Here is a 27,691-nt window from a genome sequence, read left to right as displayed (position 1 = left end):
GACTATTTTTCTATTTATTCACAGAGACTTTACAAACATGGGAGATCTTCCCCAAGGGACAGTGGTATTTCATTAACTTTGTCTATTGTACCAATACCTGGAATTTGGTACAGCTACAGACTGGAATCTTCTGGATGGATTCTGTGACATGACCAGCGAGATGGAGAAGGAGCACTTCACAAATCTTCCTGAGTACTAATAATTGTACTCCTTTAAATACACATAAAAAAGAACAGATATCAGATTGGAACAGAAAACAGAAAAAGAGAAGAAAAAAACCCGAGCAAGGGAACTCCTGGACTTTTTCTCTTGTCAGTTTAAGATTGTGATCTTCCAACCATTCAGAAAAATATGGTACCTAAAGAATTTAGGGAATTAAATGGAAATAAAATACACGGAATTAAAGCAAAATGCCACTGCTAAATTTTCATTAGGAAACTATGCCCGTGTACCAGACAAAGAGTAAGCAGTTTCCTGAAACTGAAAACCATACTCAGTGACTACTTCCAGCTGAGCATGAACATTTGCTATCACATAACCTTCCAATTATAATTCCAGGAACAGTGCTTTGCAGATTAATAATGCGCTATCACTAGGTACAGAACCCAAGAAGAGATGTTTTTAAACTTCCTTCAGGTATGGCTTCCTCTGCTTGGTAGCAACAAGGCAGAGAATATGGCAAGAACTTTGACGTGTTTTAATTTTTAGGGAAGGATGTTAGCAGTCAAGGTAAGTGGGCTAGGTGAGCAGTGGCTGGAGGGTGGAAGCAGTTGGTATTGCTCAGGTCTCCGTTCCTGGTGCAGCTCTCAGCTGCCGTTCTTGTTCACTGGTATAGCACCGAGACACCCTCACCAATGACCCGGATCATTGCTCTCGTGGGAACTGATATTGAGCAGTAAATTTGAGTTTGAGTGATTATGGGTTTTTTTAATATATTATCATGTCGAGTCTCAGTCGTGTTAATTGTTTTAAATTATATTTTTGACACTTTGAGTTAACTTCTTTGTGGTTTTGTGGGTTTTTTTGTTAGGGTTTTTTGTTGTTGTTGTTTTTGGGGGGTTTTTGTAACTAATATTATACAAGTATTTTTTGTAATGATTTTAATATTTTTTATTTTTGTGGTTTAACTGTAATTTGGGTAAGAGTGTATAAATTGTATTTTAAGAGTTTATGTTATGTATAGGATTTTTTGATTAACAATTTAAAGTTTGTGAGAGATAAGGTTAGGTGTTAAGAGGTATACTAACAATGAATGTAGAAAATGGATTTTGTGGATTGGTGATGGATAAACACCGTATTTGGATGTGTGGTTTTAGTGTTGCTTATTTTGTTTTGGTTTGGTTGTGGAACTATTTATCTTGAGGTTTTTTGGTGTGTTTTAAATAAGGTTTGACAGAGTGAGTAGCAATCTCATGTGGGGTTTTTTTTGTTTGCTTTTTTTTTTTTTGTGGAAAGAGAAGTATAACTTTTTCTTTAGGTTATGAAATTTACAGGATTACTTTATTGATTACTTACTAAATATTGTTCTCGAGTAGGTTTTCGTAACTCTGATTTTGAAATCAAAGAAAAATGAGTGGAAAAAGATGAGGTAGAGCAGTTTTCTCCTTATGGGATATAAAGGGTTTAACACAGAAGCTGCTTTGTCTAATCTTGCTTGGGGGGGTTTCCGTGCGACGGCCGGGCCGCCCTTGGGACCCGGCTGCAGGAGCGCAGCGATCTGTGCGCGCTGAACGTGAGGCGGCTCGGAGCCGAGCCGAACGGAGCCGAGCCGAGCCGAACGGAGCCGAGCCGAGCCGAACGGAGCCGAGCCGAGCCGAGCCGAGCCGAGACGAACGGAGCCGAGCCGAGCCGAGCCGAGCCGAACGGAGCCGAACGGAGCCGAGCCGAGCCGAGCCGAACGGAGCCGAGCCGAGCCGAACGGAGCCGAACGGAGCGAGCGGCTCGAAGTTCTGCCGAAGCGAGCCGAGCGGAGCAGAACGCACAGAGCGGCTCCGAGTTCGGCCGAATATAGATATTATTGTTTTATAATTCTAAATAAAGAAACATATAATCAAGATATAAAAATCTATATAGAAATATAAATTATAAATATAAATATAAGTAATACGAAGATATGTAATATAGAACATAAATAACACTAAACATCAATATACGTTTTAAATGTAAATGTGAATATAAATATGAGAAATATAATTTTAAAAAAATTTAAATACAGTTTAAAAGAAAGGGGTTCTTTTTGGCTATTATTTGGAGAGAGGCAGGGGTTTTATTTTAAATAATATAAGCGTTACAGAAGCAAAAATCTTAAAGCAGAAATATATAATCAATATATACAGGCATGTATAAAAATATATAAATAAGTATAAATAATAGGAATAGATGCAATATAGAATAGACATTTATATAAAAATAGAAATTTATAAATATAAATGTAAAATCAAACTATGCATCCATATACATTATAAATGCAGAATATACATAATAAATGCAAAATATATTTAAATATTGTTTAAAATAAAGGGTGTTATGGTTATTTTGGGTTCTTATTGGATTAGAGGCAAGGGTTTTTTTAATCTGGGTTGTTTTGGGGCATATATTTTAGAAGAGGTTTTGGAGGGGATCCCCCCGGTTCGTTTTAGCCCCGCCCCGCCCCGCCCCGCCCCGCAGCCCCGCGGCGTGCGGCGCCCCCGGCTGAGGCGGGCGGCAGCGCCGCCGCCTTGTGGCCAGAGCGCGGTACTGCAGCTCCCCCCGGCTGAGGCGGGCGGCAGCGCCGCCGCCTTGTGGCCAGAGCGCGGTACTGCAGCCTCCCGACAGGCAGCCGAGGGGCGGCGGCGAAAACGCCTCTCTGTGCCGCGCTGCTGCAGCGGCCGACGGCGTGGGGGGGGCTCGGCCGGGACGCGCTCGACCTTCTCAAGATGGCGGCAAAAAAGAGCGGGAAAGTCGAGGACCTCCGTCCGTTTACTGGACTGCCTGCGTGGCACCCCGAGGCCAGAGCAGCAGCGGCGGGATTTTCTGTGGCGATTTAAGTGCTGTGGACACGGGCTGTGGGCTCAACGGCACCGAGAGCTGAGGTATTTCGGCGGGTTTCTGACAGGCATAGGCGAAAACGCCTTTCTCTGCCGGGGGCCTCTCGCGGCCGCCATCTTGGGAGTGGCGTGTCGCGTCGTGTCGCGGACCGGCTTGACCTTCTCAAGAGGGCGGCCAAAAGGGCGGGAAAAATGAGGCCCGTGGTGTGTCTATTGAGCTGCCCGCACGCCGCTCCGACGCCGGCGCGGCCCCGGAGGAATTTTCTGTGGCGATTCAAGTGCTGTGGACACGGGCTGTGCGCTTAGCGGCGCCGCGGGCGGTGGCGTTTGTGGCGGGCGCTGACAGGCTTGAGTATAGACGCCTCTCTTTACCGAGGGCTTCTCGCGGCCGCCATCTTAAGAGTGGCGTGTCGCGTCGTGTCGCGGACCGGCTTGACCTTCTCAAGAGGGCGGCCAAAAGGGCGGGAAAATCCAGGTTAGCCGAGAATAGCCGAGTGTAGCCGAAGAGCCGACGATAGCCGAGTTTTGGCGACAATAGCCGGGTGTAGCCGAAGAGCCGACGATAGCCGAGTTTTGCCGACAATAGCCGGGTGTAGCCGAAGAGCCGACGATAGCCGAGTTCAGCCGAAGTGCCGAAACAAGCCCAGCTTAGACCAACAGCCGAACCAAACCGCCGCTGCACGTACGTGTTTTAATCGCGTAACCAGGCGGACTCGGGAAAGCCGACAGCCGGAGTAGATTTCTGTTTGGTCTGTGTCTGTGAGGAGCGGGCTGTGTGCTGGACAGGCAGAGACGCTGTCGGAGCGTGGCAACAGCGCCAGCTGTGAGCTCTGAGGATGATGAGGGCTCCGAGCAGCCCCAGCCCTGAGCTGCGAGGATGAGGAGGGGGCGGCTCCTGCCGGGAGGAGGCTGTTTTAGGGGGGAAGGGGTCGCCTGAGCTCCCTTTTGCCTGGAGCTGCTGAGCAGAGGGGTTTAGGGGGGCTCCCGGCGCTGTCTCGTGGAAGGACGCCGAGAGCTTCTCCGAGGGTCTGGGGGAACACCTGGATACGCACTTGGATGCGTGGAGCATTGCTCAAAGGAGGTGCCGAGGAACAAAGCTCCGTGCCGGGAAGCAGCAGCCGAACAGGTGAGCTCGTGTGGATTTGTAGCGGGGACTTTTCTCCTTTCCCTTTCCAATTTCATCTTGCCAATCCCTCCCCGGTGCCCCCAGGAAAAAAAAAAAAACCTAAAAAAACAACAACAAAAAAAAGGCAGGTGCGGTTATGAGAGCAAAAGTTAATAAAAAGCAGGAGGGGGTGTTATGAGGGAAAAAAGTATTAAAAAGAAGGAAGCAACTCCTCTTCCATTACTGTCTGTGTTTGAACTGGGGAAGTTCCCTCCTCCATTTGTCGTTTTATGGGTATTGGTTTGAAGGAAAACCTGCCTTCTCCAGTCTGTTAGGGGTATCGCAGGGGTGATAGGGAGTCCCTGGGTTCTATTTTAAATGGAAGGGGAAAAATGTTGTATTATGGGTTTGATTTGGAGTTTGCCCCCCCCCAAATTTTCATCATCCTAAGGTCTAAATTGAGGGGGCAGCGCTCTTGTCCCTCCTTTTCAAGGGTTTGAACTGAGGTCAAAATCCTCCTTTTACCACAGTTGGAGGAAAACCCCATTTTCTGCTACCGTCGGGGATGAAATTGCAGGGGAGAACACATTAATTCGCCCTGGCTGAAGCGGGGTGAGCAGCCCGCGCTGCCTCAGTTTCGGGGTTCAGCTGAAGGAAGCTGCAGCTCTCGCAGCCTTTGCGGGGTTGAACTGGGGCCGTGCCGCTGCCTTTGAGGGCGCTTCTTGTGCCCGCGGCCCGGCCCCGAAGGTTGCGGCGCGGGAGCGCTCCTGGCGCGGCCCGGGCAGTTGCTGCGCTGGGAGGGGAGCGCGGCCGGGCTGCCGCGGGAGTGCCGGAGCCGCGCCGGTGCGAGCCGTGCGGAGCCGAGGGGAGCCGTGCCGGGCCGGCGGGCGGCAGAGGCGGCACGGGCGCTGCGCTGGCCCCGGCCGCTGCCGGCCGCTCCGGGCGCGGGGCTCGGGCGCCGCCGGGGCCCCCTGGGCCCGGTGCCGGCCCCGCCGGGCAGGGGCAGCGGGCGGGGCTCTCCCGGCGCGGCGCGGCCCCTGCGTGCCGGAGGAGCCGCCGGAGGAGCCGCGTTCCCGCCGGGAGCCGCGGCTTTAATTATGGAAAGTTCTTTTACGTCGTGGCTTTGAGGTGGTTTGTAGGAATTTACTGTATCATTTTGTTTGCAGTTGGTGTATCGTGAACTTCTTCGATGTTTTGGTTGTTGGCTCAGGCGTTGATGACAGGGCTGTTTTGGAATTGAGTTTTGTTGTCGCTTTTTTTTTTTTTTTTTTGGTGGGGTATTATGCTTTTAAACGATATGTTTTTTATAGTTGACTATGGTTTTTATGGATCGTGAAGCTTGAAGTGGAATGTAGGTTTTAAATTCCGTTGTGGTGGCTTTTATTAGCGTATGTAGTGTTTGTTTCTAGGTAGTGTCCTGTAGTAAATTTGTGCGGCTTTAAAAGTTCATATTATTGCATTTTTGTTTATCATATTATCGGGGTTTTATGTATTTGGTTTGTTTGATTGTAGTGTGTGTTTTATGGTTACGAATAGTTAGGGAGGTATTGTTTCTGGTTACATATATCCTTTGGCTTTGTGTTTATTTCTAGGTGGTATTTTTGTTTTATTGGACAGAGGAATTTTGGGTTTATTGAGTCAGGAATAATTTTTTTGTTAATTCTAGTTTGTTTGTTGGGGTTTTTTTTGTAGTTTGACTTGTTTTGTTTTTGCTTTTTATTGGTTTTATTTTTGGGGATGTGGGTATTTATATGGTGGGTTTTTTTGGTAGTCATTTGAGTTGGTTTTTATTGTTTTCAATTTTCATTGTATCGTTAATTTGTTTAGTTATTAAGTTAATTTTATAGAGTATTGCTGCCTCCTTGAGTTAGCGTAGAGGTAGAGATTTGCTTATTTTTTTTAATAACATGAGGGGTCTGTTGTACAATTTGGAGTTTAGTAAGTTGGTTGGTTTCTCTTTTTTTAGTGGTTTCTGGCATTTGCTGTGTGGTTTCCTATAGGGTTGGTTTTTAATTTTGTTCCATTTTTGTGATGTGATAAGAATTGTTAGTGAAAAGAGTGTAGTGTGGTTTTTTTCACTAGTATTTGGTTGCATGGTGGAGTTTTTTCGGTTTGTGGGGTTTTTTTTGGTTTTTTTGGGGTTTTTTTAAATTTTTCCTTGTTGCTTAGAGATTAAAGTTTTGTTTTTTGGGGTTAATTTGTAACTATTTTCACGGTTTTAGTGTGGTTTAGATTTGTGATGTGGGTGCAATGTATGATGAGAGTAATTAATATTATGTGGAATTGATGGCAGGGTCGAAGACAGTTTTGTATAGCATATGCATTTTAATAATGGTAGTTGGGATGGTCAGAGGAATTGCATTTTAGTGTTTGTTTTTGAGGTGGTCTGGGGTTTTATTAGAGGCTAGAGGTTTTTTTTGGCTGGTGGAGCTATTCTGACTTTTTAATGATATTGGTGGGAATTTCATGCTGTCTCTTTTGTTATTTTACTTTTAGGAATTGGATCTTTGCAGTAGGCTTTTTGGTTTTGTATTTTTTCATGATCAAGTTGTTTTTGAGGAGAATTTGGATGAGTGTTTCAATTATTTTTGCTATACTTTTTATCTGATGTTGGTTTATTGTAAATGTTTTGGAGGTGATTTTTTAGTTTAAATTAGCTGCATTTACGGTAGATGGTAGGACTGTGTTTTTGCTTTTGGGGCAGTTGGTTATAGGTGTATTGTATGTTCTTTAAGTGAAGGTAAATGGTAGTTTGTATTTGTTAGAGGAAATGTTAGAGAAAAATGTATTGGTAATGTTAATAATGGCGTGTTATTTTGTTGTTTTGGATTTTTGTTTGTATTGCAGTTTTAATAAGTTTGATACAGTAGTGTTTAGTGGTGGAATTACTTAAGGTATGGCAGTTTATAGTTAATTTTAATTTGTTTTAGATCTGTGCATGGGTTAAATGGGGTTCTTGAAAGCTGAGTAGGTTTTGTTGATTACTTTTTGGTGTTTTAGTTTATGGAATATTTTTTGGCTGGGAGTTCAAGTATTTTGAGTTGCTTGGTCTTGCTGGAGGTGTATTGTTGAGGAGATAATGGATATTTGTAGGGTTGTTTTTAAAGAGGTTTTGTTGTAGCTTGTCCTAGATATTTGAGGTTAGGTGTTTATTTGTTTGATGGTTCTTGGCATTATAGTAGCTATTCTAAGGGTTTGTGTTTTTTTGGTTGTTGAAATATTTCTTTTAGACAAAGTTCATGTTCAGAATGTATGAATTTTTGGGTCGAAATAGAACTTACGAATTTTATTTGTAGTGTGGGTTTTATAGGTTGTATTACAGTTAAACTTTATATTTGTATTAGGTTAGTAAAACAAATAGGTTTGTTTTATATTTTATGATAAGGATAGCGTATACTGTGTACAGGTGTTCATTAAGGTATTATATTTTAGCAGGTCTGAAGTGTTAAGTTAATGAATTTATATAGTTCACCAGACAGGGATTATTTGTGTTTATTTAGTTAGAGGCAGGGCTTTTTTAGCTTTAAGGGTGATTTTAGCAAAGATATCAGAGGTTTTATTAACTACATTGGGAATGGGGGTCTTTGTAAATAAGTTTGGTAGCTAGCTTGTGGGAAAATGGAATTGACATTTTTGGTGGCATTTTTGGGTATTGTCCTTTCAGAAATTTATGATTGTGTTCCTGATTGCAGCCGTGACCAAGGGACCAGAGCCCGGTGACTGCAGGACATTGCCAGCGAGAGAGGCGGCCTTCCTTTGCAGCGGACGTGGATTCTCATCCCAGGATGCTCGAGAGATAAGTCGAGGGCTGTGCCACGCTGAGGGGATGGAAGCGAGGTGCTGGGAGGGCCTTTTGAGTAGCTTCTTGGGAGGCAGGGATGTGCAGGAGATGGCCCCTTAGGCCACATGGAGGAGAAGTCTCAGCGTGCTGAGGTGCTCAGGGCAGAGCGGTCCCGGTGCCTGTCACTTGTGTCACTTGTCTGTCGTGCCTTCTGTGTCTTTTGGATGTCTCGTGTCTTGTGCCTTAGTCCTTTGAGGAGCTTATGGTTTGTCCTGTTCTGTGTCACGGGTGTCTGGGTGTTTGGGCCGATGCCGCTCTGCCCTGCTGCAAAGCCTGGTGTAGGTATCATAGGAGAAGTCCTGGGGGCCTGGAAAGATGCTGGTTTTTTCTGGAAGAATTACGTGAGAGCAGAAAAGTTACAATGGCATTGGAGTTGCCTGCACAGAAGAGACCCAGGGAAGTGGAACACAGCCAGGTGGTTTTGTGTGGCACCACAACTGAGAGCATCAGTTAGGTGAGGAGGCGCGAGCAGCTCCCCGCTTTCGCAGACACAATAGTCATGTCAAGCAGTTTCGCCCTTTTCCAGACCACTGGCACGTGCTTGGGGACAATAAGCTGTATTTTTTACAGCCAGGTCTTCTGAGCCGCACTCCTCCTGCTCTGGGGTGGCCGCTGCTCACTGATCACGGTGAAAACAACCTTGTGTCCCGGCACCCTGCAAAATTCCCAGCTTAGATGGCACTGAAGCGCAGCTTTGGCTTTCAGGCATCTCCCCTGCAACCTGTGCCTTGTGTCGTCTCTGCAGGGAATTAGTTATTAATTAATTGCTTCCATTTTTTTTTTAATTTCCAAAGAATATCAGGTGACTTTTACATCCTCTTCAGTGCTCCCCAAGCTTCACACCACACCTAAGTGCTGACTTTCACTGCCTACAGGTCGTTTGTGACCGAAATGATTCTGTGAATTCTTCTCTTAACTTGAGCTTAAGGGCAAAGCGCCACATTGATTGCATTTTGGAGAGAAAGATTTGAAGGCTCGGCTGTAAATTTCTCTTGTGTCCCGTCTTCCGGGTTCATTCGTGTTGTAATTTGCAAGTGGCAGAAGAGTGTTGCTGTTTATTAAAAGCAATAGCGCTCTCAAAGTGTTGATGGGGGCGATGATTGCAGGGGTGCCAATTGTGAAAAATAACTTTGCCCACATCTTCCCCAGGGCCTGGGCAGAGAGAGGTGGAGCTGGGCCGTGGAGTCCCCCGGATCCTTCCACGGGTGTGGGCGTCTGCAGCACCGGGGATCCGTGGCACAACTCCTTCCTGCAGAGGCTGAAAGCTGAGCCTACAGTTTCAAGCAGGACAATCACCTTCCCAAGGCAATAACAAGCGCCTCCCAAGAGCAGCTGGTGAAGGCGGCTCAGAAGGGATGTGGTGAAACGTTTGGTCCATCCGTCGTGCTTCTGGACGTGGTAGGGGAGACACACCTTTTCATAGACGACACTGTATTTTTTAGGCTTTGTGTTTGTCTGTGCTCCCATTCTGATCACCCCTTGAATTATTATTTTTCAAGAAGATGTCTAGGAGAGAAATTCCGTTTATTCGGGGACAGCCATAATTTTCATCTGTTTAAAATGCACCAGGTGTCTTTAAGCCCTGCAAAGCCACCGAGAGCTCCAGAGTTTGTAGTGCAGTTTTCTGCAGTACTGACTTATTCTCTGTTGCGGTGCCCATGCCCTGAGGTACCAGGCAGGCTCAATAGCAGGAGCAGGAGAAACTGACCTGAGAGATGCTTTGGGTGCAGCCCAGCCCGGTTTTATGCCGCCTGCAAAGTCTGGCCTTGCACTACAAAGCGGTCTGCTGTTGCCATCGGCTGGAAAAATCCCTAATGGATGTTTCCAAACGTGGGGAGGAGTATCTGCTCCTGTTACAGCAGTACTGGGGGCTTTTCCCCCACTAGGTCTCTGTGAACTGGCCAAGACCAAGGCGTGCAGCAGGCTGTTACCGCTCTCTGCACGGTGAAGCACCTTCGACCAAGGTCAGTGTAAGAGCAAAGCAATTCTTGCAAGAAAAGCCTGCTACTAGAGGGGTCAAAAATTATCCTTCCAAAGGAATTCATGCTTCTTGTCCCTTACACCTCTCCTGTTGCATCACACCGTAGAATGGTTTGGGTTGGAAGGGACCTCAAAAACGACCCAGTTCCATCCCCCTGTCCCGGGCAGGGACACCTTCCCCTGGGCCAGGTTGCTTTGCTGTGCCCCCAGATCTGTCACCTGAGCTGAGCCGTCCCGACACGTTCCACGCATGTTCCCGCGGAGACCACGCAAGCTTTGCCACAAGGAAAAGTCCTAAAGGCCCTGTTCATCCCAAAGACATCAAACCTAGAATTTCTTTCTTGCTGCACTGTTTGCACTTCTTTCTTTCTCAAAGTGTCACGCACACGAAATATTGCTGCGGCCTACTCCTGTGGGATTTTCAGGAGTATTGGATATAGTTTCCTTTTTTTTTTCCCTTTTCTTTGTAGCAGGAATCTTCAAACTCCTTTCCTCCTCCTCAAGACTCTGGGGCTCCTCATTCCGTAGAAGGTAAGAGCACATAAAGTGGTGGGACGGGGAAATGCCTTCTCGCTTGCCAACAGCCTTAAGCTGTACAGGGTGCTGTTTGCCACAGGCATTCTTAGCTCCGTGTCATCAGGCGCCAGTCTAATCTGCCAGGTGTAATTGCCATGGAATAAAATCCTTTGCTGGTGGCTGATCGCCCCCAGTCAATTGGATTACACAGGCAGGAGCTGGCGCTGCCAAAGGCAGCGAGGGTTTAGGAATCGTGGCTGCTGCTGCTGCCGGGGCTTTAAAGGCTCCTGCTGAAAGGAGGAGTCAATGGGGTGTGCATCCTCCCCCAGCAGAGCTGGGAATAGCAGGACCCGTGACTGTGCTGTCTCTGAGCTACGCTGCTACTGCCTAAAACCTGTCCTGCAGTGTGCCGTGGAATTGCAGAGCAAGGGCTGGTTAGGGCATAAAGCCTGGCCAGGGGTGACAGGGACCGTTTCAGGCAGCACAGGGAAGTGGTGCCGCTTTGCCTGGTGGAGAAGGTGTGAAAATGAGTTAGCCCAGGCACACGGCACCGTCGGCTGTGGCCAGTGGCCTCCAGCGGGCTGCGCGGGGGGACAGAGGCAGCCTGCGCCTTTACAAACGTGTTTATTGTTCAAAGCGCCTCTCTTAGCCTTCGCTAGCAGAATTCAGCATCTTCAGTTTGAAAACTACCAGACCCAGAGCCCGAGCATCTATTGTAGCCTGGAGGACTTGTAGCATGGGAGAGGCAAGAACCTGCATCCTGTGCCGTGCGTGCTCTTACTTGATGTGGGAATCCTAATGGTATTATTAAGGCCTGGCCTCAGTATGTCTCTTACTGCCTTGCCATTCGTGAAGCCCGAGGCTGGCTTGTCCTGGTTAGCTGTCTGATGTGGAGGAGCTGACCTGCCAGCTCCTGTGGAAGTGAGTGCTCTCCGTGGAGTGACATCCTGTAAAATTTCTGTCACAGAATCTCTGTCTTTATGGCTCTCCTCCACCGAGAAGGACATGGCCTCGTTGTCAGCAATTGCTATTTCTGCAATAGCGTAAAAGTGCTATCTTAGTACTATTTATTATTTCAAAAGAAAATACTTTGAATCTGTGTAAGTGATAGCTAAAATGCCACCTGAAAGCTAGAAAGAGCACATACCTATAATCCTCTTCCCTCTTGTGTCACCGAGTGTGTGAGACAGAAAGGCCCTTTCCGTGGAGGGATAACGGCACTGAAAGATCTTTTCCAGGAAAAGCAGAACACTGGAACACGGAAGTAGCCTTCAGTTCCTGCAGCAGATTTGGGACCACGTGGAAGGAGGAGCAGAGCTGGCCCGGTGCCACAGCTGCGCATGCAGTGGGGATGGAGAAGCTGCCATTGTCTGTCTTCTTGGCTGAGCCTTTAAAAACAAGGCACGTCTCTGTAGTGCCTTTTCCAGCCTGACATAAAAGTTCCCCCTAGACGTCCAAAGGCAGCTGTTTTCTTAGCAGAAGGCGGTCAGGAAGAGGCAAAGCAGGCAAAGGCATCAGCTAAGTCTGGCTAAAGAAGTTGGCTGAGGTGTTTCTCCCCCCTCCTAAGCAGCCAATTTGGAAGCACTCTGCAGAGATCTGTCTGCCTGGGAGGAGAAGCAGAGCCAACCACTGAAAAGTGGCACGTGAGCTCTGGTGAGGACTGCTGCTCCGCCTGCCTTGGTGTGGGAACTGCTGAGCTGCCATTCCTGCCGCGGGAGTGTTTCTCCTCTCGTGCAGGCAAGGCAGAGACCTCCCAGGTAAGGAGCAGGTAAGGTTTAAGTGACGAGATGTCCCAAGGAAGAAGTGACATGACAAAAGGAAATGGCCTCGAGTTGCACCAGGGAAGGCTTAGATTGGATTGTAGGAAACACTTCCTCACTGAAAGGGTGGTGAGGCATTGGAGCAGGCTGCCCAGGGAAGTCCCCGTCCCTGGAGACATGGAAAGGATGTGTAGACGTGGTGTTGAGGGACCTGATTTGGGGGTGGGGGGGGCTTGGCAGTGCTGGGGCAACGAGGGAGGCAGGGAGGGAGGGAGAAAAATCCTCCATTAACATGTACCAATTAATCTGTGAAACTCATCACGGCAGGACAGCAGGAAGACTGAAAGTGTGATAAGATGTGGAGTGAAATGGAGAATCCGAGAAGTGACAAGAGCATCCGGTGCACAGGGGGACTGTGCATTTTGCTTTTTGCTTGGATTTCAACTCCAAAGTTGTGAGGAATTTGGAATGAGATGGGACATTTCAGAAGAAGACCAAGGAGAGGAAGAAGAAGTTGTTGCAGTCCTGGCAAAATCTTTTTTTCCTAGCTAATAAAAGAAGTTAGTTTGAAAAAAAAAAAAAAAGTGTTTTTTTTCCCTTCACTCGTATATTCTTTGGTGGTGGATGTATGGTGTGTTGTTTTCCTTTTTGGTATTATTAACTATGTGCAATTTGGTTTTGGAGTGAAGATAACCTTATGGATGGGGTTGGTTTGTATTTGAGGTAGAATTAATTTCAATAGGTTTCCTTAATAGACTTCTGAGATGTATAATATTGGGATTTTGGTTGTGTTCCTTGTATGTGTAAAGATACAGATTTGGTAGGGCTAGCTGGGCTGCTGGAGTTTTGGGTGTTAATTTATTAGATGGCTTTCGCTGGATGCCATTTTTAATTTTTGAAAGTTTTTTTAATGTAGCAGTTTTCAAGTGGTTTTTAAGAATTCATAGTATTGGTTTATATTGTTTCTGCTTGGTGTATGACAATATGGTGTACCTCTTGAATGTTACGGTTTTGGTGTTTCATAGGTTTCGATTTATTTCTGGATAAATGGTTGGGTTTTTTTTTAGTTTTATTTTTTGGGCTCAGGGGCATTTATGTGGTGGGTTTCTATAGGCAATTTTTTAAAATCTGTGTCGTGATCTTTTTAAGTGTTTTAATATTCAATTTTTATTATGCTTTTAATTAGCTTTTTAAAAATTCTTTTTATGGGTTATTGGTTATTATTTGTGAGTTAGCATAAAGGTAGAGCTTTGGGGGCTTTTTTTAGACGTGTTTAGGGTCAGTTGTACAGTTTGGAGTTTAGTGAGTTGGTCTGATGTATTTTTTATGCCATTTGTTTTTATTAGCAGTTATTTCATTTTAAATGTGTATTTGAGTTTTTTGGGTTTTTGAGATGTTGGTTGAGGAGGAAGTTTACGCTTATAAATGATGGAGGTTTTGGGGTAATAATAATGGGATTTTAAAATTGATTTATAGTTGGGTTTATTTGAATTTTGAATGGGGTTAAGTGTGGTGGGATCCTTGTTCTGTTAGTAATAGAAACAGGTTTTGTTTTTAAACGGTGTGACGGGGCGAGCGTGTACTGCGGCCTGGTGCTGAGCAGGGCGTGGTGGTTTTGTGGTTCTGATGTGTTAGGTCAGTGAATGCATATGGTTTACTCTATAGTTTAAAATAGAAATAGCTTCAAATTTAAAAAGAAAAATGAAATTATAATGATAAAAATAAATACAGAAAACAGATCAATACATAAAACTATAATATATAGTGTACTATTGTAAAGATAATATGATATATAAAATGCTGTCTATTGTATATCTATACAAAATATATAAATATAGATTGTAAATATAAAAATATTTAAATATAGTTTAAAATAGGGTGTTTTTTGTTTTTATTAGGTTGTAGGCAGGGGTTTTTAATAAATAGTATAAATATAATTAATCTGAAAATATAAATCAAATCTAAACATATAGAATATATATAACAATAGGTATAAATATTAAATATAAATAAACTAATTTAATAGATGATATAAAATAATATTATATTTTCTAGACTATACATAGAGAAAATTATAAATGTCTATGTAAGTATAATTATGAATGATATAATTTAAATATTTTAAAATATGGTTTAAATAAAGGGCTGTCTTTGGTTTTTATTTTGTTAGAGGCAAGGGTTTTATTTGAAATCATGTAAAGTATTATAGAAATATAAATCTAAATATAGAAATTCATAATAAAGGTATAAAGATAGATAATTAGAATTAAAGCATAAATACAAATTTAAATATATGTAAGTAATATGAAGGTAAGTAATATAGAATATAAATAATATTATAGAGCAATAGAAACTATAAATATAAATGTGAATATAAATATGAAAAAAAGATAAAATATGTAAATATAATTTAAATAAAGGGGTTTTTGGTTTTCATTTGGTTAGAGAGGGGGTTTTCATTTTAAATAATATAAATATGGATATTGTTTCATAATCATCAATATAGAAATGTATAATCAGGATATAAAAATATATATAGAAATATAAAATATAAATAAAGTAATGAGAAGAGATCTAGTAGAATACAAGTAACACTGTAAGTCAATATACATTTTAAGTGTAAATGAATATAAATTTTGAAAGTAATTTAAAAAAAAATTTAAACACAGTTTAAGAGAAAGAGGTTCTTTTTGGCTTTTCTTTGGATAGCTGCAGGGGTTTTATTTTAAATAATATGTGTTACAGAACTAAAAATATGAATCCAGAAATATAGAATCAGTATATAAAGAAATGCATAAACATATATGAGTAGATGTAATATAGAATATGAATTTATAAATATAAATGTAGAACTAAACATGATATATCCATGTACATTATGGATATAAAAGTGAATATAAATATGAAAAAAAAATGCAATATATTTAAATATTGTTTAAAAGAAAGGCTTTGTGGGGTTTTTTTGGTTGTTACCGGGTTAGAGGCAGGGATTTTTTTTTTTCCCCCTTCCGGGTTGTTTTGGGGCATTTATTTTAGAAGAGGTTTTGGAGGGGATCCCCCCTGTTCGTTTTAGCCCCGCCCCGCCCCGCCCCGCAGCCCCGCGGCGTGCGGCGCCCCCGGCTGAGGCGGGCGGCAGCGCCGCCGCCTTGTGGCCAGAGCGCGGTACTGCAGCTCCCCCCGGCTGAGGCGGGCGGCAGCGCCGCCGCCTTGTGGCCAGAGCGCGGTACTGCAGCCTCCCGACAGGCAGCCGAGGGGCGGCGGCGAAAACGCCTCTCTGTGCCGCGCTGCTGCAGCGGCCGACGGCGTGGGGGGGGCTCGGCCGGGACGCGCTCGACCTTCTCAAGATGGCGGCAAAACAGAGCGGGAAAGTCGAGGACCTCCGTGCGTTTACTGGACTGCCTGCGTGGCACGCCGAGGCCAGAGCAGCAGCGGCGGGATTTTCTGTGGGGATTCAAGTGCTGTGGACACGGGCTGTGGGCTCAACGGCACCGAGAGCTGAGGTATTTCGGCGGGTTTCTGACAGGCATGGGCGAAAACGCCTTTCTCTGCCGGGGGCCTCTCGCGGCCGCCATCTTGGGAGTGGCGTGTCGCGTCGTGTCGCGGACCGGCTTGACCTTCTCAAGAGGGCGGCCAAAAGGGCGGGAAAAATGAGGCCCATGGTGTGTCTATTGAGCTGCCCGCACGGCGCTCCGACGCCGGCGCGGCCCCGGAGGAATTTTCTGTGGCGATTCAAGTGCTGTGGACACGGGCTGTGCGCTCAGCCGCGCCGCGGGCGGTGGCGTTTGTGGCGGGCGCTGACAGGCTTGAGCAAAGACGCCTCCCTTTGCCGAGGGCTTCTCGCGGCCGCCATCTGGAGAGTGGCGTGTCGCGTCGTGTCGCGGACCGGCTTGACCTTCTCAAGAGGGCGGCCAAAAGGGCGGGAAAGTCGAGGACCATGGTGTGTCTATTGAGCTGCCCGCACGCCGCTCCAAGGCCGGCGCGGCCCCGGAGGAATTTTCTGTGGCGATTCAAGTGCTGTGGACACGGGCTGTGCGCTCAGCGGCGCCGCGAGCGGTGGCGTTTGTGGCGGGCGCTGACAGGCTTGAGCAAAGACGCCTCCCTTTGCCGAGGGCTTCTCGCGGCCGCCATCTTGAGAGTGGCGTGTCGCGTCGTGTCGCGGACTGGCTTGACCTTCTCAAGAGGGCGGCCAAAAGGGCGGGAAAAATGAGGCCCATGGTGTGTCTATTGAGCTGCCCGCACGCCGCTCCAAGGCCGGCGCGGCCCCGGAGGAATTTTCTGTGGCGATTCAAGTGCTGTGGACACGGGCTGTGCGCTCAGCAGCGCCGCGGGCGGTGGCGTTTGTGGCGGGCGCTGACAGGCTTGAGCAAAGACGCCTCCCTTTGCCGAGGGCTTCTCGCGGCCGCCATCTGGAGAGTGGCGTGTCGCGTCGTGTCGCGGACCGGCTTGACCTTCTCAAGAGGGCGGCCAAAAGGGCGGGAAAATCCAGTTAGCCGAGAATAGCCGGGTGTAGCCGAAGAGCCGACGATAGCCGAGTTTTGCCGGGAATAGCCGAGTGTAGCCGAAGAGCCGACGATAGCCGAGTTTTGGCGACAATAGCCGGGTGTAGCCGAAGAGCCGACGATAGCCGAGTTTTGCCGACAATAGCCGGGTGTAGCCGAAGAGCCGACGATAGCCGAGTTTTGCCGACAATAGCCGGGTGTAGCCGAAGAGCCGATGATAGCCGAGTTCAGCCGAAGTGCCGAAACAAGCCCAGCTTAGACCAACAGCCGAACCAAACCGCCGCTGCACGTACGTGTTTTAATCGCGTAACCAGGCGGACTCGGGAAAGCCGACAGCCGGAGTAGATTTCTGTTTGGTCTGTGTCTGTGAGGAGCGGGCTGTGTGCTGGACAGGCAGAGACGCTGTCGGAGCGTGGCAACAGCGCCAGCTGTGAGCTCTGAGGATGATGAGGGCTCCGAGCAGCCCCAGCCCTGAGCTGCGAGGATGAGGAGGGGGCGGCTCCTGCCGGGAGGAGGCTGTTTTAGGGGGGAAGGGGTTGCCTGAGCTCCCTTTTGCCTGGAGCTGCTGAGCAGAGGGGTTTAGGGGGGCTCCCGGCGCTGTCTCGTGGAAGGACGCCGAGAGCTTCTCCGAGGGTCTGGGGGAACACCTGGATACGCACTTGGATGCGTGGAGCATTGCTCAAAGGAGGTGCCGAGGAACAAAGCTCCGTGCCGGGAAGCAGCAGCCGAACGGGTGAGCTCGTGTGGATTTGTAGCGGGGACTTTTCTCCTTTCCCTTTCCAATTTCATCTTGCCAATCCCTCCCCGGTGCCCTCTGGAAAAAAAAAAAAATTCTTGTCGTATTATGGGTGATTTGTGGGTAGGCCCCCCATTTTCATCATCCTAAGGTCTAAATTGAGGGGGCAGCGCTGTTGTCCCTCCTTTTCAAGGGTTTGAACTGAGGTCAAAATCCCCCTTTTACCACAGTTGGAGGAAAAGCCCTTTTTCTGCTACCGTCGGGGATGAAATTGCAGGGGAGAACACATTAATTCGCCCTGGCTGAAGCCGGGTGAGCAGCCCGCGCTGCCTCAGTTTCGGGGTTCAGCTGAAGGAAGCTGCAGCTCTCGCAGCCTTTGCGGGGTTGAACTGGGGCCGTGCCGCTGCCTTTGAGGGCGCTTCTTGTGCCCGCGGCCCGGCCCCGAAGGTTGCGGCGCGGGAGCGCTCCTGGCGCGGCCCGGGCAGTTGCTGCGCTGGGAGGGGAGCGCGGCCGGGCTGCCGCGGGAGTGCCGGAGCCGCGCCGGTGCGAGCCGTGCGGAGCCGAGGGGAGCCGTGCCGGCCCCGCCGGGCAGGGGCAGCGGGCGGGGCTCTCCCGGCGCGGCGCGGCCCCTGCGTGCCGGAGGAGCCGCCGGAGGAGCCGCGTTCCCGCCGGGAGCCGCGGCTTTAATTATGGAAAGTTCTTTTACGTCGTGGCTTTGAGGTGGTTTGTAGGAATTTACCGTATCGTTTTATTTTCGTTGCAGTTGATGTACGGTGCGGGATATGGTGAACTGCTTGCACGTTATGGCTCTCGGTTCAGCCGTTGATGGTAAGGGTTTTTTTGAACTGAGTATTGTTGTCGCCCGCTTTCCTCCCCCGGGTATTATGTTTTTTAAGGGTTTCAGTGGTTTTTATGGCTTATAGAATAAAGTAGAGGTTAGGTTTTTAATTCTGTTGTGGCGGCTCTCATTTGCGTGAGTATGTGGTGTTTGTCTTGGGGGGGGGGGTTGAGGTCGTGTCACGTAGTTAATGGGTGAGGGGTTTTTTGAATACTTTTAATTGCATTTTTGTCGATTATCTTACCGGGCTCTTATTTGCTTTGTTGGGTTGGAGTGTATGTATTTGTGTTATGGATAATTTGGGAGATATTGTTTATGGTTACATTTAGCTTTAGGATTCGTATTTTTTTCTAGGTGGTATTTTATTTTGCTGGTTCGAGGCGTTTTGGGTATATTGAGTTAGGAATATTTTTTTTCTTGTTAATTTAGTTCAGTTGGGTTTTGGGTTTTTTTTTTTTTTTTTTTTTGGTGTTTTTTTTTTTGTCATTTGATGTATTTGGTTGTTGTTTATTAGTTTTATTTTTGAGAATATGGGTTTGGTGGATATTGTTAGGAAGTTTTTCATGTAGGTAGTTATTTTATTTTTCTAATGTTTGAAATTTATTTTTATATCGTTAATTACTTCGGGGTTTTTAGTGATTTTTACCGAGTATTGGTTATTCTGTGAGCTAGTGTAGAGGTAGAATTTTGGGTATATTTTGAGTAACGTTCAGGGTCAGGGGTATGGTTTGGAGTTTAGTAAAGTGGTTTATTTTTTTTTTTTTTAGTAGTTTTTAAGATTTGCTGCGTGGGTTTCTGTAGGGCTTTCTTTTATTTTCGTTGCATTTTTGTGATGTGACAAGAATTGTTAGGGAAAAGAGTGTCGTGTGGGTTTTTTTTGCTGGTAGTCGGTTGGCTGGTGGAGCAACTTTGATGGTTTTGGACGATATTGGTGGGAATTTGCTGCTGTTTGTTTTGTCATTTTATTTAGGGATTGGATTTTCAATGTAAAATTATAACTACAATTAAACAAAGCAAACATATATACAGAAATGGGACAAAAAACCTTAAAATTTAAAAACAGACTGAATTTATAAAAATAAAACATGTAGGATAAACAGTATTGTGTATTACAGTAAGATACTATATTGTTTAATAATATCCAGTATTTTATAAGTTTCTAGAAATATTAATATCGATTATAAATATAAACAAAATCCCATATAAAAATATAAATACGGAACTCTTACAAATATATGAAGAGATATATAAAAAGAAAAAATGTTCAAAAATATAGAACAATATAAATCGATACAATGCATAATTCAAGGAATACTGTTTATATCTTATTATAGTGTATTATAGGAAATATATAAAAATACATAAATACAGTACATCAATATGTTATCATATCATATATAACAAATAAAAATATAAAGAAAAAAATATAAATGTAAACTATTTTTAAATAGTTTAAAGTAAAGGGGATTCTTTTTTAAATTTGGCAATAGACAGAGTTTTTATTATAAAAATTATGAATACAAATAATATGAAGGTAGACGTATAGCATAAATACATCAAGACATATAGAAAAATTAAAAACATAAGAAAAACAAGTTGTACCAGTAGATGTGGTACATAATATAAGTAATCTTTTATCTATATTATTCAAATATTTTACGTATTATATATAATTGTAATGCATCAAGAGAAACTGTAAATATTAATGTGTATGTAATTATGGAAAGTATAAATATACAAATATCTCCATGTAGTTTAAAAAAGGGGCTTTTTTCTATTTATTTGGTTAGAGACGGGGTTTTTTCTTTTAAACAATATAAGTAATGTAGAAATGTAAATCTAAATATAGAAATATATAATCAGTATACAAAGACATTTACAAAAATATAAAATATAAATAAATATAAATAATAGGAAAAGGCCTAATATATCATATAAATTACATAGCACCTCAATGTCTCTTACAGATGTGCTTGTGAATGTAAATATGGAAAATGTGAAATACGTTTAAACATGGTTTTAAAGAAAAGGGGCTTTTCGGTTCCCGCTGGGTAAGAGGCAGGTTTTTTGGCGTTTATTTCAGGCGGTTTTTGGAGGGGATCCCCCCTGTCCGTTCGTGCCCCTGCCCTGCCCGCAGCCCCGCGGCGTGCCGCAGCCCCGGCTGAGGCGGGCGGCAGCGCCGCCTCCTCGTGGCCGGAGCGCGGTACTGCAGCCCCTGGACACTCGGCCGGCCGGCAGCGGCCATGGCGCGTCTCTCTGCCGGGGCCCGCCCGCGACCGCGACCTCGGCAGCGGCTGGGCCGGGACTCTCTTGACCTCCCCAGGATGGCGGCAGGAAGGGCGGGAAAAGCGTGGGCTCCGGTCCGTGTACCAGACCGCTCGCACGCCACCCCGGCGCCGCACCGGCGGGATTTTCCGTGGCGTTTGCGGTGCTGAGCGCACGGGCTGTGGGTGAGCGGCGCCGCTGGCGGGCGGGTGTCGGGCGGGCACCCACAGGCAATGGCACAGACGCCTCCCTGTGCCGGGGAGCGGCAGCCGTCGCCGTCTCGGGACGAGCGGCTGGGCCGGGACTCGCTTGTCCTTGCCAAGAGATGGCACGATGGCAAGTTTTGAAAAAGAAGCTTTCCTCTTGGGTGCAGATGAGATGGGTGGCGCCTGGCAGCTTGTGCACTGCCTCTGCGTTAAGCTGTGTGCCTCTCCTTCCCTCCCTGCTCCACAGGCGCAACGCGGGAGCAGCAGGGAGAGGTGGGTTTGTCCTGGGCCACGGACGAGCTCCGCGTGGATATGTGAGGCTGCGGCTGCAAGCTGCCGCAGGAGCCGAGGTCTGCCCGCAGCCGCGTACAGGTACCGTCAGGAACGCGGGCTGTCGTGCCTGGGACTCGGGACGTGGCAGCGCCAGCTGGGAGAACTGAAGTGATTTCCAGCCTTTCCTTTTGTCTGCATTTCCAGTGTTCAGTCAGTCGAATTACTACTGGGCCTCTGCCCATCTTGTTGTGAAATGCTTCGGGGGCTAAATGGTGAGGGGAGCGTTGGGGGGGGGGGGGGGGGGGGGTGGGAAATGAAACTGCGGTCTAAACCTCAGGAGGAAGAGGGCATCAGTCAGGACAAACTCTTAACGGGAATGGGATAAGGAATACTTGTTTACTAAATCTTTCATCTCTGCAGCTAGTTCAAAGATGTCTCAGAGTCCTTCACGTTAGAAGAGCAAAGGAGCAAGAGAGAAGGCCTCAGCCTAACCCATTAAAAGCGGCTGCGGCTTTGTGTGCTGTAGCGTGGCAGGCATTCACAGGTTGGCTTTTTTCTTTTGCATCTTGTACCGCTGGTGAAGTTCTTTCAGAGGGGACAGTTCCACCCCCGTATTGAAACGTGAGCAAAGTGGAACTTTCTCCGTTGGATTTGGGTTTCTTGAGGGCATTTGTAAACAGTGTTAACATAAAGATAACACATGTGAGGAGTGTGCCGTGCGTTACCAGAAGTGCTAGAGGATTTTAGGACAGCGATAAGGCGGTTTCCCCTTCAAGATGCTGTTTTTTTCTGGAAGAATTACGTGAGAGCAGAAAAGTTACAATGGCATTGGAGTTGCCTGCACAGAAAAGACCCAGGGAAGCGGAACACAGCCAGGTGGTTTTGTGTGGCACCACAACTGAGAGCATCAGTTAGGTGAGGAGGCGCGAGCAGCTCCCCGCTTTCGCAGACACAATAGTCATGTCAAGCAGTTTCGCCCTTTTCCAGACCACTGGCACGTGCTTGGGGACAATAAGCTGTATTTTTTACAGCCAGGTCTTCTGAGCTGCGCTCCTCCTGCTCTGGGGTGGCCGCTGCTCGCTGATCACGGTGAAAACAACCTTGTGTCCCGGCACCCTGCAAAATTCCCAGCTTAGATGGCACTGAAGCGCAGCTTTGGCTTTCAGGCATCTCCCCTGCAACCTGTGCCTTGTGTCGTCTCTGCAGGGAATTAGTTATTAATTAATTGCTTCCAATTTTTTTTTTATTTCCAAAGAATATCAGGTGACTTTTACATCCTCTTCAGTGCTCCCCAAGCTTCACATCACACCGAAGTGCTGACTTTCACTGCCTACAGGTCTTTTCTGACCGAAATGATTCTGTGAATTCTTCTCTTAACTTGAGCTTAAGGGCAAAGCGCCGCATTGATTGCATTTTGGAGAGAAAGGTTTGAAGGCTCGGCTGTAAATTTCTCTTGTGTCCCGTCTTCCGGGTTCATTCGTGTTGTAATTTGCAAGTGGCAGAAGAGTGTTGCTGTTTATTAAAAGCAATAGCGCTCTCAAAGTGTTGATGGGGGCGATGATGGCAGGGGTGCCAATTGTGAAAAATAACTTTGCCCACATCTTCCCCAGGGCCTGGGCAGAGAGAGGTGGAGCTGGGCCGTGGAGTCCCCCGGATCCTTCCACGGGTGTGGGCGTCTGCAGCACCGGGGATCCGTGGCACAACTCCTTCCTGCAGAGGCTGAAAGCTGAGCCTACAATTTCAAGCAGGACAATCACCTTCCCAAGGCAATAACAAGCGCCTCCCAAGAGCAGCTGGTGAAGGCGGCTCAGAAGGGATGTGGTGAAACGTTTGGTCCATCCATCGTGCTTCTGGACGTGGTAGGGGAGACACACCTTTTCATAGACGACACTGTATTTTTTAGGCTTTGTGTTTGTCTGTGCTCCCATTCTGATCACCCCTTGAATTATTATTTTTCAAGAAGATGTCTAGGAGAGAAATTCCGTTTATTCGGGGACAGCCATAATTTTCATCTGTTTAAAATGCACCAGGTGTCTTTAAGCCCTGCAAAGCCACCGAGAGCTCCAGAGTTTGTAGTGCAGTTTTCTGCAGCACTGACTTATTCTCTGTTGCGGTGCCCATGCCCTGAGGTACCAGGCAGGCTCAATAGCAGGAGCAGGAGAAACTGACCTGAGAGATGCTTTGGGTGCAGCCCAGCCCGGTTTTATGCCGCCTGCAAAGTCTGGCCTTGCACTACAAAGCGGTCTGCTGTTGCCATCGGCTGGAAAAATCCCTAATGGATGTTTCCAAACGTGGGGAGGAGTATCTGCTCCTGTTACAGCAGTACTGGGGGCTTTTCCCCCACTAGGTCTCTGTGAACTGGCCAAGACCAAGGCGTGCAGCAGGCTGTTACCGCTCTCTGCACGGTGAAGCACCTTCGACCAAGGTCAGTGTAAGAGCAAAGCAATTCTTGCAAGAAAAGCCTGCTACTAGAGGGGTCAAAAATTATCCTTCCAAAGGAATTCATGCTTCTCGTCCCTTACACCTCTCCTGTTGCATCACACCGTAGAATGGTTTGGGTTGGAAGGGACCTCAAAAACGACCCAGTTCCATCCCCCTGTCCCGGGCAGGGACACCTTCCCCTGGGCCAGGTTGCTTTGCTGTGCCCCCAGATCTGTCACCTCAGCTGAGCCGTCCCGACACGTTCCACGCATGTTCCCGCGGAGACCACGCAAGCTTTGCCACAAGGAAAAGTCCTAAAGGCCCTGTTCATCCCAAAGACATCAAACCTAGAATTTCTTTCTTGCTGCACTGTTTGCACTTCTTTCTTTCTCAAAGTGTCACGCACACGAAATATTGCTGCGGCCTACTCCTGTGGGATTTTCAGGAGTATTGGATATAGTTTCCTTTTTTTTTTCCCTTTTCTTTGTAGCAGGAATCTTCAAAATCCTTTCCTCCTCCTCCTCAGGACTCTGGGGCTCCTCATTCCGTAGAAGGTAAGAGCACATAAAGTGGTGGGACGGGGAAATGCCTTCTCGCTTGCCAACAGCCTTAAGCTGTACAGCGTGCTGTTTGCCACAGGCATTCTTAGCTCCGTGTCATCAGGCCCCAGTCTAATCTGCCAGGTGTAATTGCCATGGAATAAAATCCTGTGCTGGTGGCTGATCGCCCCCAGTCAATTGGATTACACAGGCAGGAGCTGGCGCTGCCAAAGGCAGCGAGGGTTTAGGAATCGTGGCTGCTGCTGCTGCCGGGGCTTTAAAGGCTCCTGCTGAAAGGAGGAGTCAATGGGGTGTGCATCCTCCCCCAGCAGAGCTGAGAATAGCAGGACCCGTGACTGTGCTGTCTCTGAGCTACGCTGCTACTGCCTAAAACCTGTCCTGCAGTGTGCCGTGGAATTGCAGAGCAGGGGCTGGTTAGGGCATAAAGCCTGGCCAGGGGTGAAAGGGACCGTTTCAGGCAGCACAGGGAAGTGGTGCCGCTTTGCCTGGTGGAGAAGGTGTGAAAATGAGTTAGCCCAGACCCAGGGCACCGTCGGCTGTGGCCAGTGGCCTCCAGCTGGCTGCGCGTGGGGACAGAGGCAGCCTGCGCCTTTACAAACGTGATTATTGTTCAAAGCGCCTCTCTTAGCCTTCGCTAGCAGAATTCAGCATCTTCAGTTTGAAAACTGCCAGACCCAGAGCCCGAGCATCTATTGTAGCCTGGAGGACTTGTAGCATGGGAGAGGCAAGAACCTGCATCCTGTGCCGTGCGTGCTCTTACTTGATGTGGGAATCCTAATGGTATTATTAAGGCCTGGCCTCAATATGTCTCTTGCTGCCTTGCCATTCGTGAAGCCCGAGGCTGGCTTGTCCTGGTTAGCTGTCTGATGTGGAGGAGCTGACCTGCCAGCTCCTGTGGAAGTGAGTGCTCTCCGTGGAGTGACATCCTGTAAAATTTCTGTCACAGAATCTCTGTCTTTATGGCTCTCCTCCACCGAGAAGGACATGGCCTCGTTGTCAGCAATTGCTATTTCTGCAATAGCGTAAAAGTGCTATCTTAGTACTATTTATTATTTCAAAAGAAAATACTTTGAATCTGTGTAAGTGATAGCTAAAATGCCACCTGAAAGCTAGAAAGAGCACACACCTATAATCCTCTTCCCTCTTGTGTCACCGAGTGTGTGAGACAGAAAGGCCCTTTCCGTGGAGGGATAACGGCACTGAAAGATCTTTTTCGGGAAAAGCAGGACACTGGAACACGGAAGTAGCCTTCAGTTCCTGCAGCAGATTTGGGACCCCATGGAAGGAGGAGCAGAGCTGGCCCGGTGCCACAGCTGCGCATGCAGTGGGGATGGAGAAGCTGCCATTGTCTGTCTTCTTGGCTGAGCCTTTAAAAACAAGGCACATCTCTGTAGTGCCTTTTCCAGCCTGACATAAAAGTTCCCCCTAGACGTCCAAAGGCAGCTGTTTTCTTAGCAGAAGGCGGTCAGGAAGAGGCAAAGCAGGCAAAGGCATCAGCTAAGTCTGGCTAAAGGAGTTGGCTGAGGTGTTTCTCCCCCCTCCTAAGCAGCCAATTTGGAAGCACTCTGCAGAGATCTGTCTGCCTGGGAGGAGAAGCAGAGCCAACCACTGAAAAGTGGCACGTGAGCTCTGGTGAGGACTGCTGCTCCGCCTGCCTTGGTGTGGGAACTGCTGAGCTGCCATTCCTGCCGCGGGAGTGTTTCTCCTCTCGTGCAGGCAAGGCAGAGACCTCCCAGGTAAGGAGCAGGTAAGGTTTAAGTGACGAGATGTCCCAAGGAAGAAGTGACATGACAAAAGGAAATGGCCTCGAGTTGCACCAGGGAAGGCTTAGATTGGATTGTAGGAAACACTTCCTCACTGAAAGGGTGGTGAGGCATTGGAGCAGGCTGCCCAGGGAAGTCCCCGTCCCTGGAGACATGGAAAGGATGTGTAGACGTGGTGTTGAGGGACCTGATTTGGGGGTGGGGGGGGCTTGGCAGTGCTGGGGCAACGAGGGAGGCAGGGAGGGAGGGAGAAAAATCCTCCATTAACATGTACCAATTAATCTGTGAAACTCATCACGGCAGGACAGCAGGAAGACTGAAAGTGTGATAAGATGTGGAGTGAAATGGAGAATCCGAGAAGTGACAAGAGCATCCGGTGCACAGGGGGACTGTGCATTTTGTTTTTGCTTGGATTTCAACTCCAAAGTTGTGAGGAATATGGAACGAGATGGGACATTTCAGAAGAAGACCAAGGAGAGGAAGAAGAAGTTGTTGCAGTCCTGGCAAAATCTTTTTTTCCTAGCTAATAAAAGAAGTTAGTGTGGAAAAAAAAAAAAAGAAAAGTGGTTTTTTTCCCTTCACTCGTATATTCTTTGGTGGTGGATGTATGGTGTGTTGTTTTCCTTTTTGGTATTATTAACTATGTGCAATTTGGTTTTGGAGTGAAGATAACCTTATGGATGGGGTTGGTTTGTATTTGAGGTAGAATTAATTTCAATAGGTTTCCTTAATAGACTTCTGAGATGTATAATATTGGGATTTTGGTTGTGTATGTGTAAAGATACAGATTTGGTAGGGCTAGCTGGGCTGCTGGAGTTTTGGGTGTTAATTTATTAGATGGCTTTCGCTGGATGCCATTTTTAATTTTTGAAAGTTTTTTTAATGTAGCAGTTTTCAAGTGGTTTTTAAGAATTCATAGTATTGGTTTATATTGTTTCTGCTTGGTGTATGACAATATGGTGTACCTCTTGAATGTTACGGTTTTGGTGTTTCATAGGTTTCGATTTATTTCTGGATAAATGGTTGGTTTTTTTTTTTAGTTTTATTTTTTGGGCTCAGGGGCATTTATGTGGTGGGTTTCTATAGGCAATTTTTTAAAATCTGTGTCGTGATCTTTTTAAGTGTTTTAATATTCAATTTTTATTATGCTTTTAATTAGCTTTTTAAAAATTCTTTTTATGGGTTATTGGTTATTATTTGTGAGTTAGCATAAAGGTAGAGCTTTGGGGGCTTTTTTTAGACGTGTTTAGGGTCAGTTGTACAGTTTGGAGTTTAGTGAGTTGGTCTGATGTATTTTTTATGCCATTTGTTTTTATTAGCAGTTATTTCATTTTAAATGTGTATTTGAGTTTTTGGGTTTTTGAGATGTTGGTTGAGGAGGAAGTTTACGCTTATAAATGATGGAGGTTTTGGGGTAATAATAATGGGATTTTAAAATTGATTTATAGTTGGGTTTATTTGAATTTTGAATGGGGTTAAGTGTGGTGGGATCCTTGTTCTGTTAGTAATAGAAACAGGTTTTGTTTTTAAACGGTGTGACGGGGCGAGCGTGTACTGCGGCCTGGTGCTGAGCAGGGCGTGGTGGTTTTGTGGTTCTGATGTGTTAGGTCAGTGAATGCATATGGTTTACTCTATAGTTTAAAATAGAAATAGCTTCAAATTTAAAAAGAAAAATGAAATTATAATGATAAAAATAAATACAGAAAACAGATCAATACATAAAACTATAATATATAGTGTACTATTGTAAAGATAATATGATATATAAAATGCTGTCTATTGTATATCTATACAAAATATATAAATATAGATTGTAAATATAAAAATATTTAAATATAGTTTAAAATAGGGTGTTTTTTGTTTTTATTAGGTTGTAGGCAGGGGTTTTTAATAAATAGTATA

General features: G+C 46.3%; 1 long non-coding RNA gene across 15 annotated transcripts; it reads left to right on the top strand.

Annotated features, from left to right (window-relative positions):
- The first annotated feature begins 3,079 nt into the window (after nt 1–3,079).
- LOC135302377 (uncharacterized) lies at nt 3,080–26,312 on the top strand. Of its 15 annotated transcripts, none has more exons than XR_010364025.1 (7): nt 3,088–4,152; nt 18,227–18,291; nt 21,020–21,144; nt 21,466–21,960; nt 22,656–22,904; nt 23,957–24,020; nt 25,573–25,967. It is a non-coding gene; the product is annotated as an uncharacterized LOC135302377 (long non-coding RNA). The 15 variants fall into 15 exon arrangements; XR_010364024.1 differs by adding an exon at nt 26,098–26,312 and having other exon boundaries at nt 3,094–4,152; nt 21,466–22,904; nt 25,573–25,762; XR_010364020.1 differs by adding an exon at nt 26,093–26,312 and having other exon boundaries at nt 3,094–4,152; nt 21,466–22,904; nt 25,573–25,762.
- Nucleotides 26,313–27,691: the final 1,379 nt, after the last annotated feature.

This window comes from Passer domesticus, chromosome 6 (genome assembly GCF_036417665.1).
Source record: "Passer domesticus isolate bPasDom1 chromosome 6, bPasDom1.hap1, whole genome shotgun sequence".
Classification (NCBI taxonomy): Eukaryota; Metazoa; Chordata; class Aves; order Passeriformes; family Passeridae; genus Passer; species Passer domesticus.
The sequence above is the reverse complement of the archived record's forward strand: the minus strand, read 5'-3'. Positions and strand labels throughout refer to the sequence as shown.